Source organism: Phyllobates terribilis, unplaced genomic scaffold (genome assembly GCF_046119375.1).
Source record: "Phyllobates terribilis strain yellow unplaced genomic scaffold, ASM4611937v1 Scaffold_236__1_contigs__length_3049075, whole genome shotgun sequence".
Taxonomy (NCBI): domain Eukaryota; kingdom Metazoa; phylum Chordata; class Amphibia; order Anura; family Dendrobatidae; genus Phyllobates; species Phyllobates terribilis.
This window is the reverse complement of record NW_027362996.1, coordinates 2,240,598-2,257,753: the sequence shown is the minus strand read 5'-3', so window position 1 is coordinate 2,257,753 and position 17,156 is coordinate 2,240,598. Positions and strand designations below refer to the sequence as shown.

The window sequence follows — 17,156 nt, the reverse complement described above, 5'->3', positions numbered from 1 at the left end:
ATTTCTCATCCTGCTCCATCTTATCAATCTTTGCCCTAAACACTATGCTTCTCCCTCTCTCCAACAAAAACTCACTAATCTCCTTTTTTACCTCTAAAATATCCTCCTCCACCTCAACTCCTCCTTCCCTTAACTTATACAAAACGCTCAACCGCGCGTTCAGTTTAACAAAACTCTCTCTTTTAATTGCTGCATACTTGTATCCTAAATTTTTAAAGAACATTTTTGTTTGTTTCTTCACCCAGTCCCACCACTCACAAACATTCCCAAACTCATTTTTATGCTTACACCATTCTTCATACCGCCTTTCATACTCCTTTCTCACATCTTCATTCTCTAACAGTTTAACATTTAACTTCCACAATCCTCTCCCAAACACTCCATCAACTTTTATATCCAACTCACACAACATACACACATGATCTGAAAAAAGAACGTTTTCCTGCCTATAATTAACAGAAACCATATTTTTAGAAATAAAACAATAATCCAATCTGGATTGTACCCTACCACTCTCAGAAAAGAAAGTGTTCAACAAAGGATTCATGTTACACACGCGCTGCATATCACACAACCCAAAATCATTCACTAACTCCAATAATGCTTTCCCAGACACATCCACATTCACTCTCCCCACATCACAGTTCATATCACCCACAATTACCACAGGTATTCTTCCTGGAACAAAAAGCTTAATTTTTTCAAATAAATTTTTGCGCTCATTTTTTTCAACTGGCGCATAAACATTAATAACACAAAACTTTACATTCTTGTATACAAAATTAGCAAGGATACATCTCCCCACCTCAATAACCAAATAATCACTCAAAACAACCTCCCTTCCTTTAACCAAAATACCCACACCATGATTCTTATTACATGCACTCCCCGACCACACAGACGCTCCATAAGACCATTCATCCCCTTTCACACCATCCACTACCCCACATTCTTGTAAGCAAAAAATAGATGCATTTTGCATAGCTAAAAACTCAAAAATAGCAGCTCTTCTTACTTTACTTTTAAACACTCTTACGTTTTGGGACACTATGGTAAATCCCATAATACTTCTACTCCTTCACCAATTACACAAAGAAATAGCCTTTGGCCTAAACCAAAGCTCACAAGAGGACAAAAAGAAAAAACATTTACAATATTATATGGTGACACTATCCAGCACCACCACTATCCTCCTCCGCCATCAGAACAGAACAGCTGGTTTCCGACCCGCTGGCTTCACCAGCCACACTCCTCATTCTGGCAGTTCTGATCTTCCTCTGAGGCTCACTAAAATCTGCATCATCACTGCCCCCACCATCCTCCCTACGACTCTTCTTTGCACCCCTATCATCCTCCGAAGAAAAATCTTCAGTGTTTTCAGGACCCGAAGGGTGTTCAGGACTGTCGGGTTCCGAGATTTGCACTTCACATCCTGTTGCGTCCATTGCCTCTCCAAAAGTCATCATCTCAGGCAGCTCTGCTTCCACCACTTTCCTAGATATTCTCGCAGACACTGCCTTTTTCTCCACCTTTGCCACTTCCCTCCAGAACTCCTTTTCTTCCCTCCGCTTCTTCCTCATTTCTTCAGCAGAAGAAGAACATGGTCTCAGGGACACCTCCTCTGGCGCCGTAGAGGGAGAGGCTCTACCAGTTTCCCGCCTCCTTCCCTCTCTCTCCTCCCTCTCCAATCTTTCCAGCACTTTCAGTGCGCTTGCCATCTGCCTCCTCTCCAGCTCCTCCTCCTTCTGTTCTTTATCAGAACGTCTAGGTGCACTCATAGGACAGTCCTTATACATGTGATCACTACTCCCACAGACATCACAGGACTTGGCCTCTGGACACTGGTTGGCCATATGCCCCTCCTTTCTGCAATTTCGGCAACACTGCCCTTTAAGGCATGTTACCATGGTATGTCCGAAAGAAAAGCATCTACGGCAAAACATGGGCTGGCCTGGGTAAAAGAGGAAACCTCTATGGCCTGCAACGGAAAAATTTGATGGAGGGTGTCTAAAGCCCCCCACACTGTCAGGATCCCTTTTCAATTTCACACGGAATTTATACTGACAGTTAAAGATTCCTAGACAATTGACTTGCTTCACTCCCTTCCGCACATATTCACAGTAGCGAGAGAGGAAGCACTCCAGCAGCTCAGGGTCTGTAAAAGGGTTATAGACAGTCACAGTCACCTCCTTTTCTTGCAGACCAAACAAAGGTTCCCATCTAACTCCTTCCAAGCAGGGGTCACTAGAGTGACCACGGAGCCATTCAAAGACATTAAGGCAAACATCCTGGTCCATAAAGGTAACGTCATAATTACCTTGACGTGAAAATTCGTTGACACTGAAGATCTCAGAACGTCTTGCTCCAGCTTTGCCTTCAACGATGTCTTGGACAATGAAAACCACGTTGTTCTTGTTCTGGTCAGATGGATCCACGGACAAACGGATGGTGTTCTTCACAAAAGACATCTTGGATTCTGTCGGTATGGAATACCACAGGAAAAAGCAGAAAATCCTCCACAAAAGGGTCCGGATTCCTCCAGGAGACTCGCACCAATCAAGGTACAGTCATACGATCGCAGCCAAAAGGCCGAGAAGCGATAACCAGAATTGGTTTCAAACTACGGAGCCACCCAAGGATCCTGAAAAGTCCATTTGTGGAGATGAGCTCCTGGACTCCCGTTAAGAAGACATGTTGTCAACCTCTAGATCCCTTACATGCCTGCACTTTTCGGCTTGCTGCTGCTGCAATCCACGCGTTTTAGATCTGCATAACTCCACCTCTTTAAACACAGCACCTTCACCCCCTGCTGTTCCCACCCGCCTCAACACCGTTGGAAGGGAGGAGAACCAATTAAGGCGGGGGGTGGGGTGGAACGAGCAGCTGTCTACCCTTAGCAGGAGGGCTCCTGATTACATACCTCTCCTGCTGCTGCTGCTGCTGGCTGTCCAGCAGCAGACTGAAGGTGTCTGCTGCTGTGCACAGGTATATAAAGGCTCAGAACCTATTATGACACGCGCAGCCAGCGTTCCATTGCCACATTCCATCTACTGCAGGCAGGATACCTGGCTGGCTGAATGTCGCTGAGAAGCTCACAGAGACCGCCATAAGCAACAGTTTAACAGAATGCCACAGACTAATCAACCAAACTTTTTGGGTTGGGTTCTCTTTTATAGTCTGCAGGCATTAAATGAAAGAAGTCAGTGTTCCAGCAGAGGGAGACAACGTTTCAGAAAAGGCATTGTAGCAAACCAAAAAAGAAATTTTAAGCGCAGCAGAGTAACCAGCGCACATACCTGTTAGCTCAGGTGAGTTTAAAAGGCTGCTGTTGATAACAAGGGCATTTGCTAAATAGATGGTGTGTGTGCAACAATATACTGAAAGGTCAATTATATTGTGCAGCTTATCTCACCACCTGTAGTTATTTAGGTGAAAGCTCCAAAATGCTTGCCTAATATGTCTGTTTATCCAAAAGGAAGTAAAAAGGGAGAGCTAGAAAGATAGCATTGCATCACATTACATGGCAATGCAATGCACAGTTGCTGAAGTTGAACCAAAATGAGCTTGTAATCTGGCTTCTGCAACTTTGAACATGAAAAATCCAATGAGGAGAAGAAAAGCAAAGCCAAAGAGTCCATCCCCAAATCCGACAAACAAGCAAAATGAACAAAAAACATTGAATTCAATTCTTTCTGATTTTAGAAACTGCATTAAAGAAGGGGTGCACCGGTCCTGGAGATACTGCAATACCAGGTCAATGCGTGGAGTGGACAGAGCAAGCTCTTTTTCCATCTCCCTGTTCTAAAAATCCATTTAATATATGGTTCCCAGATAGGGGACGTATCAGATATTAAACTGATAAGAACAGATACTACACTTGATCTTAGCCAAAAGGCCGAGAAGCGATAACCAGAATTGGTTTCAAACTACGGAGCCACCCAAGGATCCTGAAAAGTCCATTTGTGGAGATGAGCTCCTGGACTCCCGTTAAGAAGACATGTTGTCAACCTCTAGATCCCTTACATGCCTGCACTTTTCGGCTTGCTGCTGCTGCAATCCACGCGTTTTAGATCTGCATAACTCCACCTCTTTAAACACAGCACCTTCACCCCCTGCTGTTCCCACCCGCCTCAACACCCTTGGAAGGGAGGAGAACCAATTAAGGCGGGGGGTGGGGTGGAACGAGCAGCTGTCTACCCTTAGCAGGAGGGCTCCTGATTACATACCTCTCCTGCTGCTGCTGCTGCTGGCTGTCCAGCAGCAGACTGAAGGTGGCTGCTGCTGTGCACAGGTATATAAAGGCTCAGAGCCTATTATGACACGCGCAGCCAGCGTTCCATTGCCACATTCCATCTACTGCAGGCAGGATACCTGGCTGGCTGAATGTCGCTGAGAAGCTCACAGAGACCGCCATAAGCAACAGTTTAACAGAATGCCACAGACTAATCAACCAAACTTTTTGGGTTGGGTTCTCTTTTATAGTCTGCAGGCATTAAATGAAAGAAGTCAGTGTTCCAGCAGAAGGAGACAACGTTTCAGAAAAGGCATTGTAGCAAACCAAAAAAGAAATTTTAAGCGCAGCAGAGTAACCAGCGCACATACCTGTTAGCTCAGGTGAGTTTAAAAGGCTGCTGTTGATAACAAGGGCATTTGCTAAATAGATGGTGTGTGTGCAACAATATACTGAAAGGTCAATTATATTGTGCAGCTTATCTCACCACCTGTAGTTATTTAGGTGAAAGCTCCAAAATGCTTGCCTAATATGTCTGTTTATCCAAAAGGAAGTAAAAAGGGAGAGCTAGAAAGATAGCATTGCATCACATTACATGGCAATGCAATGCACAGTTGCTGAAGTTGAACCAAAATGAGCTTGTAATCTGGCTTCTGCAACTTTGAACATGAAAAATCCAATGAGGAGAAGAAAAGCAAAGCCAAAGAGTCCATCCCCAAATCCGACAAACAAGCAAAATGAACAAAAAACATTGAATTCAATTCTTTCTGATTTTAGAAACTGCATTAAAGAAGGGGTGCACCGGTCCTGGAGATACTGCAATACCAGGTCAATGCGTGGAGTGGACAGAGCAAGCTCTTTTTCCATCTCCCTGTTCTAAAAATCCATTTAATATATGGTCCCCAGATAGGGGACGTATCAGATATTAAACTGATAAGAACAGATACTACACTTGATCTTAGCCAAAAGGCCGAGAAGCGATAACCAGAATTGGTTTCAAACTACGGAGCCACCCAAGGATCCTGAAAAGTCCATTTGTGGAGATGAGCTCCTGGACTCCCGTTAAGAAGACATGTTGTCAACCTCTAGATCCCTTACATGCCTGCACTTTTCGGCTTGCTGCTGCTGCAATCCACGCGTTTTAGATCTGCATAACTCCACCTCTTTAAACACAGCACCTTCACCCCCTGCTGTTCCCACCCGCCTCAACACCGTTGGAAGGGAGGAGAACCAATTAAGGCGGGGGGTGGGGTGGAACGAGCAGCTGTCTACCCTTAGCAGGAGGGCTCCTGATTACATACCTCTCCTGCTGCTGCTGCTGCTGGCTGTCCAGCAGCAGACTGAAGGTGGCTGCTGCTGTGCACAGGTATATAAAGGCTCAGAGCCTATTATGACACGCGCAGCCAGCGTTCCATTGCCACATTCCATCTACTGCAGGCAGGATACCTGGCTGGCTGAATGTCGCTGAGAAGCTCACAGAGACCGCCATAAGCAACAGTTTAACAGAATGCCACAGACTAATCAACCAAACTTTTTGGGTTGGGTTCTCTTTTATAGTCTGCAGGCATTAAATGAAAGAAGTCAGTGTTCCAGCAGAAGGAGACAACGTTTCAGAAAAGGCATTGTAGCAAACCAAAAAAGAAATTTTAAGCGCAGCAGAGTAACCAGTGCACATACCTGTTAGCTCAGGTGAGTTTAAAAGGCTGCTGTTGATAACAAGGGCATTTGCTAAATAGATGGTGTGTGTGCAACAATATACTGAAAGGTCAATTATATTGTGCAGCTTATCTCACCACCTGTAGTTATTTAGGTGAAAGCTCCAAAATGCTTGCCTAATATGTCTGTTTATCCAAAAGGAAGTAAAAAGGGAGAGCTAGAAAGATAGCATTGCATCACATTACATGGCAATGCAATGCACAGTTGCTGAAGTTGAACCAAAATGAGCTTGTAATCTGGCTTCTGCAACTTTGAACATGAAAAATCCAATGAGGAGAAGAAAAGCAAAGCCAAAGAGTCCATCCCCAAATCCGACAAACAAGCAAAATGAACAAAAAACATTGAATTCAATTCTTTCTGATTTTAGAAACTGCATTAAAGAAGGGGTGCACCGGTCCTGGAGATACTGCAATACCAGGTCAATGCGTGGAGTGGACAGAGCAAGCTCTTTTTCCATCTCCCTGTTCTAAAAATCCATTTAATATATGGTCCCCAGATAGGGGACGTATCAGATATTAAACTGATAAGAACAGATACTACACTTGATCTTAGCCAAAAGGCCGAGAAGCGATAACCAGAATTGGTTTCAAACTACGGAGCCACCCAAGGATCCTGAAAAGTCCATTTGTGGAGATGAGCTCCTGGACTCCCGTTAAGAAGACATGTTGTCAACCTCTAGATCCCTTACATGCCTGCACTTTTCGGCTTGCTGCTGCTGCAATCCACGCGTTTTAGATCTGCATAACTCCACCTCTTTAAACACAGCACCTTCACCCCCTGCTGTTCCCACCCGCCTCAACACCGTTGGAAGGGAGGAGAACCAATTAAGGCGGGGGGTGGGGTGGAACGAGCAGCTGTCTACCCTTAGCAGGAGGGCTCCTGATTACATACCTCTCCTGCTGCTGCTGCTGCTGGCTGTCCAGCAGCAAACTGAAGGTGGCTGCTGCTGTGCACAGGTATATAAAGGCTCAGAGCCTATTATGACACGCGCAGCCAGCGTTCCATTGCCACATTCCATCTACTGCAGGCAGGATACCTGGCTGACTGAATGTCGCTGAGAAGCTCACAGAGACCGCCATAAGCAACAGTTTAACAGAATGCCACAGACTAATCAACCAAACTTTTTGGGTTGGGTTCTCTTTTATAGTCTGCAGGCATTAAATGAAAGAAGTCAGTGTTCCAGCAGAAGGAGACAACGTTTCAGAAAAGGCATTGTAGCAAACCAAAAAAGAAATTTTAAGCGCAGCAGAGTAACCAGCGCACATACCTGTTAGCTCAGGTGAGTTTAAAAGGCTGCTGTTGATAACAAGGGCATTTGCTAAATAGATGGTGTGTGTGCAACAATATACTGAAAGGTCAATTATATTGTGCAGCTTATCTCACCACCTGTAGTTATTTAGGTGAAAGCTCCAAAATGCTTGCCTAATATGTCTGTTTATCCAAAAGGAAGTAAAAAGGGAGAGCTAGAAAGATAGCATTGCATCACATTACATGGCAATGCAATGCACAGTTGCTGAAGTTGAACCAAAATGAGCTTGTAATCTGGCTTCTGCAACTTTGAACATGAAAAATCCAATGAGGAGAAGAAAAGCAAAGCCAAAGAGTCCATCCCCAAATCCGACAAACAAGCAAAATGAACAAAAAACATTGAATTCAATTCTTTCTGATTTTAGAAACTGCATTAAAGAAGGGGTGCACCGGTCCTGGAGATACTGCAATACCAGGTCAATGCGTGGAGTGGACAGAGCAAGCTCTTTTTCCATCTCCCTGTTCTAAAAATCCATTTAATATATGGTTCCCAGATAGGGGACGTATCAGATATTAAACTGATAAGAACAGATACTACACTTGATCTTAGCCAAAAGGCCGAGAAGCGATAACCAGAATTGGTTTCAAACTACGGAGCCACCCAAGGATCCTGAAAAGTCCATTTGTGGAGATGAGCTCCTGGACTCCCGTTAAGAAGACATGTTGTCAACCTCTAGATCCCTTACATGCCTGCACTTTTCGGCTTGCTGCTGCTGCAATCCACGCGTTTTAGATCTGCATAACTCCACCTCTTTAAACACAGCACCTTCACCCCCTGCTGTTCCCACCCGCCTCAACACCCTTGGAAGGGAGGAGAACCAATTAAGGCGGGGGGTGGGGTGGAACGAGCAGCTGTCTACCCTTAGCAGGAGGGCTCCTGATTACATACCTCTCCTGCTGCTGCTGCTGCTGGCTGTCCAGCAGCAGACTGAAGGTGGCTGCTGCTGTGCACAGGTATATAAAGGCTCAGAGCCTATTATGACACGCGCAGCCAGCGTTCCATTGCCACATTCCATCTACTGCAGGCAGGATACCTGGCTGGCTGAATGTCGCTGAGAAGCTCACAGAGACCGCCATAAGCAACAGTTTAACAGAATGCCACAGACTAATCAACCAAACTTTTTGGGTTGGGTTCTCTTTTATAGTCTGCAGGCATTAAATGAAAGAAGTCAGTGTTCCAGCAGAAGGAGACAACGTTTCAGAAAAGGCATTGTAGCAAACCAAAAAAGAAATTTTAAGCGCAGCAGAGTAACCAGCGCACATACCTGTTAGCTCAGGTGAGTTTAAAAGGCTGCTGTTGATAACAAGGGCATTTGCTAAATAGATGGTGTGTGTGCAACAATATACTGAAAGGTCAATTATATTGTGCAGCTTATCTCACCACCTGTAGTTATTTAGGTGAAAGCTCCAAAATGCTTGCCTAATATGTCTGTTTATCCAAAAGGAAGTAAAAAGGGAGAGCTAGAAAGATAGCATTGCATCACATTACATGGCAATGCAATGCACAGTTGCTGAAGTTGAACCAAAATGAGCTTGTAATCTGGCTTCTGCAACTTTGAACATGAAAAATCCAATGAGGAGAAGAAAAGCAAAGCCAAAGAGTCCATCCCCAAATCCGACAAACAAGCAAAATGAACAAAAAACATTGAATTCAATTCTTTCTGATTTTAGAAACTGCATTAAAGAAGGGGTGCACCGGTCCTGGAGATACTGCAATACCAGGTCAATGCGTGGAGTGGACAGAGCAAGCTCTTTTTCCATCTCCCTGTTCTAAAAATCCATTTAATATATGGTCCCCAGATAGGGGACGTATCAGATATTAAACTGATAAGAACAGATACTACACTTGATCTTAGCCAAAAGGCCGAGAAGCGATAACCAGAATTGGTTTCAAACTACGGAGCCACCCAAGGATCCTGAAAAGTCCATTTGTGGAGATGAGCTCCTGGACTCCCGTTAAGAAGACATGTTGTCAACCTCTAGATCCCTTACATGCCTGCACTTTTCGGCTTGCTGCTGCTGCAATCCACGCGTTTTAGATCTGCATAACTCCACCTCTTTAAACACAGCACCTTCACCCCCTGCTGTTCCCACCCGCCTCAACACCGTTGGAAGGGAGGAGAAGCAATTAAGGCGGGGGGTGGGGTGGAACGAGCAGCTGTCTACCCTTAGCAGGAGGGCTCCTGATTACATACCTCTCCTGCTGCTGCTGCTGCTGGCTGTCCAGCAGCAGACTGAAGGTGGCTGCTGCTGTGCACAGGTATATAAAGGCTCAGAGCCTATTATGACACGCGCAGCCAGCGTTCCATTGCCACATTCCATCTACTGCAGGCAGGATACCTGGCTGGCTGAATGTCGCTGAGAAGCTCACAGAGACCGCCATAAGCAACAGTTTAACAGAATGCCACAGACTAATCAACCAAACTTTTTGGGTTGGGTTCTCTTTTATAGTCTGCAGGCATTAAATGAAAGAAGTCAGTGTTCCAGCAGAAGGAGACAACGTTTCAGAAAAGGCATTGTAGCAAACCAAAAAAGAAATTTTAAGCGCAGCAGAGTAACCAGTGCACATACCTGTTAGCTCAGGTGAGTTTAAAAGGCTGCTGTTGATAACAAGGGCATTTGCTAAATAGATGGTGTGTGTGCAACAATATACTGAAAGGTCAATTATATTGTGCAGCTTATCTCACCACCTGTAGTTATTTAGGTGAAAGCTCCAAAATGCTTGCCTAATATGTCTGTTTATCCAAAAGGAAGTAAAAAGGGAGAGCTAGAAAGATAGCATTGCATCACATTACATGGCAATGCAATGCACAGTTGCTGAAGTTGAACCAAAATGAGCTTGTAATCTGGCTTCTGCAACTTTGAACATGAAAAATCCAATGAGGAGAAGAAAAGCAAAGCCAAAGAGTCCATCCCCAAATCCGACAAACAAGCAAAATGAACAAAAAACATTGAATTCAATTCTTTCTGATTTTAGAAACTGCATTAAAGAAGGGGTGCACCGGTCCTGGAGATACTGCAATACCAGGTCAATGCGTGGAGTGGACAGAGCAAGCTCTTTTTCCATCTCCCTGTTCTAAAAATCCATTTAATATATGGTCCCCAGATAGGGGACGTATCAGATATTAAACTGATAAGAACAGATACTACACTTGATCTTAGCCAAAAGGCCGAGAAGCGATAACCAGAATTGGTTTCAAACTACGGAGCCACCCAAGGATCCTGAAAAGTCCATTTGTGGAGATGAGCTCCTGGACTCCCGTTAAGAAGACATGTTGTCAACCTCTAGATCCCTTACATGCCTGCACTTTTCGGCTTGCTGCTGCTGCAATCCACGCGTTTTAGATCTGCATAACTCCACCTCTTTAAACACAGCACCTTCACCCCCTGCTGTTCCCACCCGCCTCAACACCGTTGGAAGGGAGGAGAACCAATTAAGGCGGGGGGTGGGGTGGAACGAGCAGCTGTCTACCCTTAGCAGAAGGGCTCCTGATTACATACCTCTCCTGCTGCTGCTGCTGCTGGCTGTCCAGCAGCAAACTGAAGGTGGCTGCTGCTGTGCACAGGTATATAAAGGCTCAGAGCCTATTATGACACGCGCAGCCAGCGTTCCATTGCCACATTCCATCTACTGCAGGCAGGATACCTGGCTGACTGAATGTCGCTGAGAAGCTCACAGAGACCGCCATAAGCAACAGTTTAACAGAATGCCACAGACTAATCAACCAAACTTTTTGGGTTGGGTTCTCTTTTATAGTCTGCAGGCATTAAATGAAAGAAGTCAGTGTTCCAGCAGAAGGAGACAACGTTTCAGAAAAGGCATTGTAGCAAACCAAAAAAGAAATTTTAAGCGCAGCAGAGTAACCAGCGCACATACCTGTTAGCTCAGGTGAGTTTAAAAGGCTGCTGTTGATAACAAGGGCATTTGCTAAATAGATGGTGTGTGTGCAACAATATACTGAAAGGTCAATTATATTGTGCAGCTTATCTCACCACCTGTAGTTATTTAGGTGAAAGCTCCAAAATGCTTGCCTAATATGTCTGTTTATCCAAAAGGAAGTAAAAAGGGAGAGCTAGAAAGATAGCATTGCATCACATTACATGGCAATGCAATGCACAGTTGCTGAAGTTGAACCAAAATGAGCTTGTAATCTGGCTTCTGCAACTTTGAACATGAAAAATCCAATGAGGAGAAGAAAAGCAAAGCCAAAGAGTCCATCCCCAAATCCGACAAACAAGCAAAATGAACAAAAAACATTGAATTCAATTCTTTCTGATTTTAGAAACTGCATTAAAGAAGGGGTGCACCGGTCCTGGAGATACTGCAATACCAGGTCAATGCGTGGATCTGACAGAGCAAGCTCTTTTTCCATCTCCCTGTTCTAAAAATCCATTTAATATATGGTCCCCAGATAGGGGACGTATCAGATATTAAACTGATAAGAACAGATACTACACTTGATCTTAGCCAAAAGGCCGAGAAGCGATAACCAGAATTGGTTTCAAACTACGGAGCCACCCAAGGATCCTGAAAAGTCCATTTGTGGAGATGAGCTCCTGGACTCCCGTTAAGAAGACATGTTGTCAACCTCTAGATCCCTTACATGCCTGCACTTTTCAGCTTGCTGCTGCTGCAATCCACGCGTTTTAGATCTGCATAACTCCACCTCTTTAAACACAGCACCTTCACCCCCTGCTGTTCCCACCCGCCTCAACACCGTTGGAAGGGAGGAGAACCAATTAAGGCGGGGGGTGGGGTGGAACGAGCAGCTGTCTACCCTTAGCAGGAGGGCTCCTGATTACATACCTCTCCTGCTGCTGCTGCTGCTGGCTGTCCAGCAGCAGACTGAAGGTGGCTGCTGCTGTGCACAGGTATATAAAGGCTCAGAGCCTATTATGACACGCGCAGCCAGCGTTCCATTGCCACATTCCATCTACTGCAGGCAGGATACCTGGCTGGCTGAATGTCGCTGAGAAGCTCACAGAGACCGCCATAAGCAACAGTTTAACAGAATGCCACAGACTAATCAACCAAACTTTTTGGGTTGGGTTCTCTTTTATAGTCTGCAGGCATTAAATGAAAGAAGTCAGTGTTCCAGCAGAGGGAGACAACGTTTCAGAAAAGGCATTGTAGCAAACCAAAAAAGAAATTTTAAGCGCAGCAGAGTAACCAGCGCACATACCTGTTAGCTCAGGTGAGTTTAAAAGGCTGCTGTTGATAACAAGGGCATTTGCTAAATAGATGGTGTGTGTGCAACAATATACTGAAAGGTCAATTATATTGTGCAGCTTATCTCACCACCTGTAGTTATTTAGGTGAAAGCTCCAAAATGCTTGCCTAATATGTCTGTTTATCCAAAAGGAAGTAAAAAGGGAGAGCTAGAAAGATAGCATTGCATCACATTACATGGCAATGCAATGCACAGTTGCTGAAGTTGAACCAAAATGAGCTTGTAATCTGGCTTCTGCAACTTTGAACATGAAAAATCCAATGAGGAGAAGAAAAGCAAAGCCAAAGAGTCCATCCCCAAATCCGACAAACAAGCAAAATGAACAAAAAACATTGAATTCAATTCTTTCTGATTTTAGAAACTGCATTAAAGAAGGGGTGCACCGGTCCTGGAGATACTGCAATACCAGGTCAATGCGTGGATCTGACAGAGCAAGCTCTTTTTCCATCTCCCTGTTCTAAAAATCCATTTAATATATGGTCCCCAGATAGGGGACGTATCAGATATTAAACTGATAAGAACAGATACTACACTTGATCTTAGCCAAAAGGCCGAGAAGCGATAACCAGAATTGGTTTCAAACTACGGAGCCACCCAAGGATCCTGAAAAGTCCATTTGTGGAGATGAGCTCCTGGACTCCCGTTAAGAAGACATGTTGTCAACCTCTAGATCCCTTACATGCCTGCACTTTTCGGCTTGCTGCTGCTGCAATCCACGCGTTTTAGATCTGCATAACTCCACCTCTTTAAACACAGCACCTTCACCCCCTGCTGTTCCCACCCGCCTCAACACCGTTGGAAGGGAGGAGAACCAATTAAGGCGGGGGGTGGGGTGGAACGAGCAGCTGTCTACCGTTAGCAGGAGGGCTCCTGATTACATACCTCTCCTGCTGCTGCTGCTGCTGGCTGTCCAGCAGCAGACTGAAGGTGGCTGCTGCTGTGCACAGGTATATAAAGGCTCAGAGCCTATTATGACACGCGCAGCCAGCGTTCCATTGCCACATTCCATCTACTGCAGGCAGGATACCTGGCTGGCTGAATGTCGCTGAGAAGCTCACAGAGACCGCCATAAGCAACAGTTTAACAGAATGCCACAGACTAATCAACCAAACTTTTTGGGTTGGGTTCTCTTTTATAGTCTGCAGGCATTAAATGAAAGAAGTCAGTGTTCCAGCAGAAGGAGACAACGTTTCAGAAAAGGCATTGTAGCAAACCAAAAAAGAAATTTTAAGCGCAGCAGAGTAACCAGCGCACATACCTGTTAGCTCAGGTGAGTTTAAAAGGCTGCTGTTGATAACAAGGGCATTTGCTAAATAGATGGTGTGTGTGCAACAATATACTGAAAGGTCAATTATATTGTGCAGCTTATCTCACCACCTGTAGTTATTTAGGTGAAAGCTCCAAAATGCTTGCCTAATATGTCTGTTTATCCAAAAGGAAGTAAAAAGGGAGAGCTAGAAAGATAGCATTGCATCACATTACATGGCAATGCAATGCACAGTTGCTGAAGTTGAACCAAAATGAGCTTGTAATCTGGCTTCTGCAACTTTGAACATGAAAAATCCAATGAGGAGAAGAAAAGCAAAGCCAAAGAGTCCATCCCCAAATCCGACAAACAAGCAAAATGAACAAAAAACATTGAATTCAATTCTTTCTGATTTTAGAAACTGCATTAAAGAAGGGGTGCACCGGTCCTGGAGATACTGCAATACCAGGTCAATGCGTGGAGTGGACAGAGCAAGCTCTTTTTCCATCTCCCTGTTCTAAAAATCCATTTAATATATGGTCCCCAGATAGGGGACGTATCAGATATTAAACTGATAAGAACAGATACTACACTTGATCTTAGCCAAAAGGCCGAGAAGCGATAACCAGAATTGGTTTCAAACTACGGAGCCACCCAAGGATCCTGAAAAGTCCATTTGTGGAGATGAGCTCCTGGACTCCCGTTAAGAAGACATGTTGTCAACCTCTAGATCCCTTACATGCCTGCACTTTTCGGCTTGCTGCTGCTGCAATCCACGCGTTTTAGATCTGCATAACTCCACCTCTTTAAACACAGCACCTTCACCCCCTGCTGTTCCCACCCGCCTCAACACCCTTGGAAGGGAGGAGAACCAATTAAGGCGGGGGGTGGGGTGGAACGAGCAGCTGTCTACCCTTAGCAGGAGGGCTCCTGATTACATACCTCTCCTGCTGCTGCTGCTGCTGGCTGTCCAGCAGCAGACTGAAGGTGGCTGCTGCTGTGCACAGGTATATAAAGGCTCAGAGCCTATTATGACACGCGCAGCCAGCGTTCCATTGCCACATTCCATCTACTGCAGGCAGGATACCTGGCTGGCTGAATGTCGCTGAGAAGCTCACAGAGACCGCCATAAGCAACAGTTTAACAGAATGCCACAGACTAATCAACCAAACTTTTTGGGTTGGGTTCTCTTTTATAGTCTGCAGGCATTAAATGAAAGAAGTCAGTGTTCCAGCAGAAGGAGACAACGTTTCAGAAAAGGCATTGTAGCAAACCAAAAAAGAAATTTTAAGCGCAGCAGAGTAACCAGCGCACATACCTGTTAGCTCAGGTGAGTTTAAAAGGCTGCTGTTGATAACAAGGGCATTTGCTAAATAGATGGTGTGTGTGCAACAATATACTGAAAGGTCAATTATATTGTGCAGCTTATCTCACCACCTGTAGTTATTTAGGTGAAAGCTCCAAAATGCTTGCCTAATATGTCTGTTTATCCAAAAGGAAGTAAAAAGGGAGAGCTAGAAAGATAGCATTGCATCACATTACATGGCAATGCAATGCACAGTTGCTGAAGTTGAACCAAAATGAGCTTGTAATCTGGCTTCTGCAACTTTGAACATGAAAAATCCAATGAGGAAAAGAAAAGCAAAGCCAAAGAGTCCATCCCCAAATCCGACAAACAAGCAAAATGAAGAAAAAACATTGAATTCAATTCTTTCTGATTTTAGAAACTGCATTAAAGAAGGGGTGCACCGGTCCTGGAGATACTGCAATACCAGGTCAATGCGTGGAGTGGACAGAGCAAGCTCTTTTTCCATCTCCCTGTTCTAAAAATCCATTTAATATATGGTCCCCAGATAGGGGACGTATCAGATATTAAACTGATAAGAACAGATACTACACTTGATCTTAGCCAAAAGGCCGAGAAGCGATAACCAGAATTGGTTTCAAACTACGGAGCCACCCAAGGATCCTGAAAAGTCCATTTGTGGAGATGAGCTCCTGGACTCCCGTTAAGAAGACATGTTGTCAACCTCTAGATCCCTTACATGCCTGCACTTTTCGGCTTCCTCTGCTGCAATCCACGCGTTTTAGATCTGCATAACTCCACCTCTTTAAACACAGCACCTTCACCCCCTGCTGTTCCCACCCGCCTCAACACCCTTGGAAGGGAGGAGAACCAATTAAGGCGGGGGGTGGGGTGGAACGAGCAGCTGTCTACCCTTAGCAGGAGGGCTCCTGATTACATACCTCTCCTGCTGCTGCTGCTGCTGGCTGTCCAGCAGCAGACTGAAGGTGGCTGCTGCTGTGCACAGGTATATAAAGGCTCAGAGCCTATTATGACACGCGCAGCCAGCGTTCCATTGCCACATTCCATCTACTGCAGGCAGGATACCTGGCTGGCTGAATGTCGCTGAGAAGCTCACAGAGACCGCCATAAGCAACAGTTTAACAGAATGCCACAGACTAATCAACCAAACTTTTTGGGTTGGGTTCTCTTTTATAGTCTGCAGGCATTAAATGAAAGAAGTCAGTGTTCCAGCAGAAGGAGACAACGTTTCAGAAAAGGCATTGTAGCAAACCAAAAAAGAAATTTTAAGCGCAGCAGAGTAACCAGCGCACATACCTGTTAGCTCAGGTGAGTTTAAAAGGCTGCTGTTGATAACAAGGGCATTTGCTAAATAGATGGTGTGTGTGCAACAATATACTGAAAGGTCAATTATATTGTGCAGCTTATCTCACCACCTGTAGTTATTTAGGTGAAAGCTCCAAAATGCTTGCCTAATATGTCTGTTTATCCAAAAGGAAGTAAAAAGGGAGAGCTAGAAAGATAGCATTGCATCACATTACATGGCAATGCAATGCACAGTTGCTGAAGTTGAACCAAAATGAGCTTGTAATCTGGCTTCTGCAACTTTGAACATGAAAAATCCAATGAGGAGAAGAAAAGCAAAGCCAAAGAGTCCATCCCCAAATCCGACAAACAAGCAAAATGAACAAAAAACATTGAATTCAATTCTTTCTGATTTTAGAAACTGCATTAAAGAAGGGGTGCACCGGTCCTGGAGATACTGCAATACCAGGTCAATGCGTGGAGTGGACAGAGCAAGCTCTTTTTCCATCTCCCTGTTCTAAAAATCCATTTAATATATGGTCCCCAGATAGGGGACGTATCAGATATTAAACTGATAAGAACAGATACTACACTTGATCTTAGCCAAAAGGCCGAGAAGCGATAACCAGAATTGGTTTCAAACTACGGAGCCACCCAAGGATCCTGAAAAGTCCATTTGTGGAGATGAGCTCCTGGACTCCCGTTAAGAAGACATGTTGTCAACCTCTAGATCCCTTACATGCCTGCACTTTTCGGCTTGCTGCTGCTGCAATCCACGCGTTTTAGATCTGCATAACTCCACCTCTTTAAACA

The 17,156-nt window shown here is 44.7% G+C and overlaps 11 non-coding genes across 11 annotated transcripts; all 11 read right to left on the bottom strand.

Moving 5' to 3' along the window:
• Positions 1-3,716: 3,716 nt before the first annotated feature.
• LOC141216544 (U2 spliceosomal RNA) lies at positions 3,717-3,907 on the bottom strand. The gene has a single exon (XR_012285574.1). It is a non-coding gene; the product is annotated as a U2 spliceosomal RNA (small nuclear RNA).
• Positions 3,908-5,022: 1,115 nt separating this feature from the next.
• LOC141215854 (U2 spliceosomal RNA) lies at positions 5,023-5,213 on the bottom strand. Its single transcript, XR_012284907.1, has one exon. It is a non-coding gene; the product is annotated as a U2 spliceosomal RNA (small nuclear RNA).
• Positions 5,214-6,328: 1,115 nt separating this feature from the next.
• On the bottom strand, positions 6,329-6,519 carry LOC141215853 (U2 spliceosomal RNA). Its single transcript, XR_012284906.1, has one exon. It is a non-coding gene; the product is annotated as a U2 spliceosomal RNA (small nuclear RNA).
• A 1,115-nt stretch (positions 6,520-7,634) lies between these two features.
• On the bottom strand, positions 7,635-7,825 carry LOC141216542 (U2 spliceosomal RNA). The gene has a single exon (XR_012285572.1). It is a non-coding gene; the product is annotated as a U2 spliceosomal RNA (small nuclear RNA).
• A 1,115-nt stretch (positions 7,826-8,940) lies between these two features.
• Positions 8,941-9,131, bottom strand: LOC141215852 (U2 spliceosomal RNA). Its single transcript, XR_012284905.1, has one exon. It is a non-coding gene; the product is annotated as a U2 spliceosomal RNA (small nuclear RNA).
• Positions 9,132-10,246: 1,115 nt separating this feature from the next.
• Positions 10,247-10,437, bottom strand: LOC141215851 (U2 spliceosomal RNA). Its single transcript, XR_012284904.1, has one exon. It is a non-coding gene; the product is annotated as a U2 spliceosomal RNA (small nuclear RNA).
• A 1,115-nt stretch (positions 10,438-11,552) lies between these two features.
• LOC141216525 (U2 spliceosomal RNA) lies at positions 11,553-11,743 on the bottom strand. The gene has a single exon (XR_012285554.1). It is a non-coding gene; the product is annotated as a U2 spliceosomal RNA (small nuclear RNA).
• Positions 11,744-12,858: 1,115 nt separating this feature from the next.
• On the bottom strand, positions 12,859-13,049 carry LOC141216524 (U2 spliceosomal RNA). Its single transcript, XR_012285553.1, has one exon. It is a non-coding gene; the product is annotated as a U2 spliceosomal RNA (small nuclear RNA).
• A 1,115-nt stretch (positions 13,050-14,164) lies between these two features.
• LOC141215849 (U2 spliceosomal RNA) lies at positions 14,165-14,355 on the bottom strand. Its single transcript, XR_012284902.1, has one exon. It is a non-coding gene; the product is annotated as a U2 spliceosomal RNA (small nuclear RNA).
• A 1,115-nt stretch (positions 14,356-15,470) lies between these two features.
• LOC141215848 (U2 spliceosomal RNA) lies at positions 15,471-15,661 on the bottom strand. Its single transcript, XR_012284901.1, has one exon. It is a non-coding gene; the product is annotated as a U2 spliceosomal RNA (small nuclear RNA).
• Positions 15,662-16,775: 1,114 nt separating this feature from the next.
• Positions 16,776-16,966, bottom strand: LOC141215847 (U2 spliceosomal RNA). Its single transcript, XR_012284900.1, has one exon. It is a non-coding gene; the product is annotated as a U2 spliceosomal RNA (small nuclear RNA).
• Between the last annotated feature and the right edge of the window lie 190 nt (positions 16,967-17,156).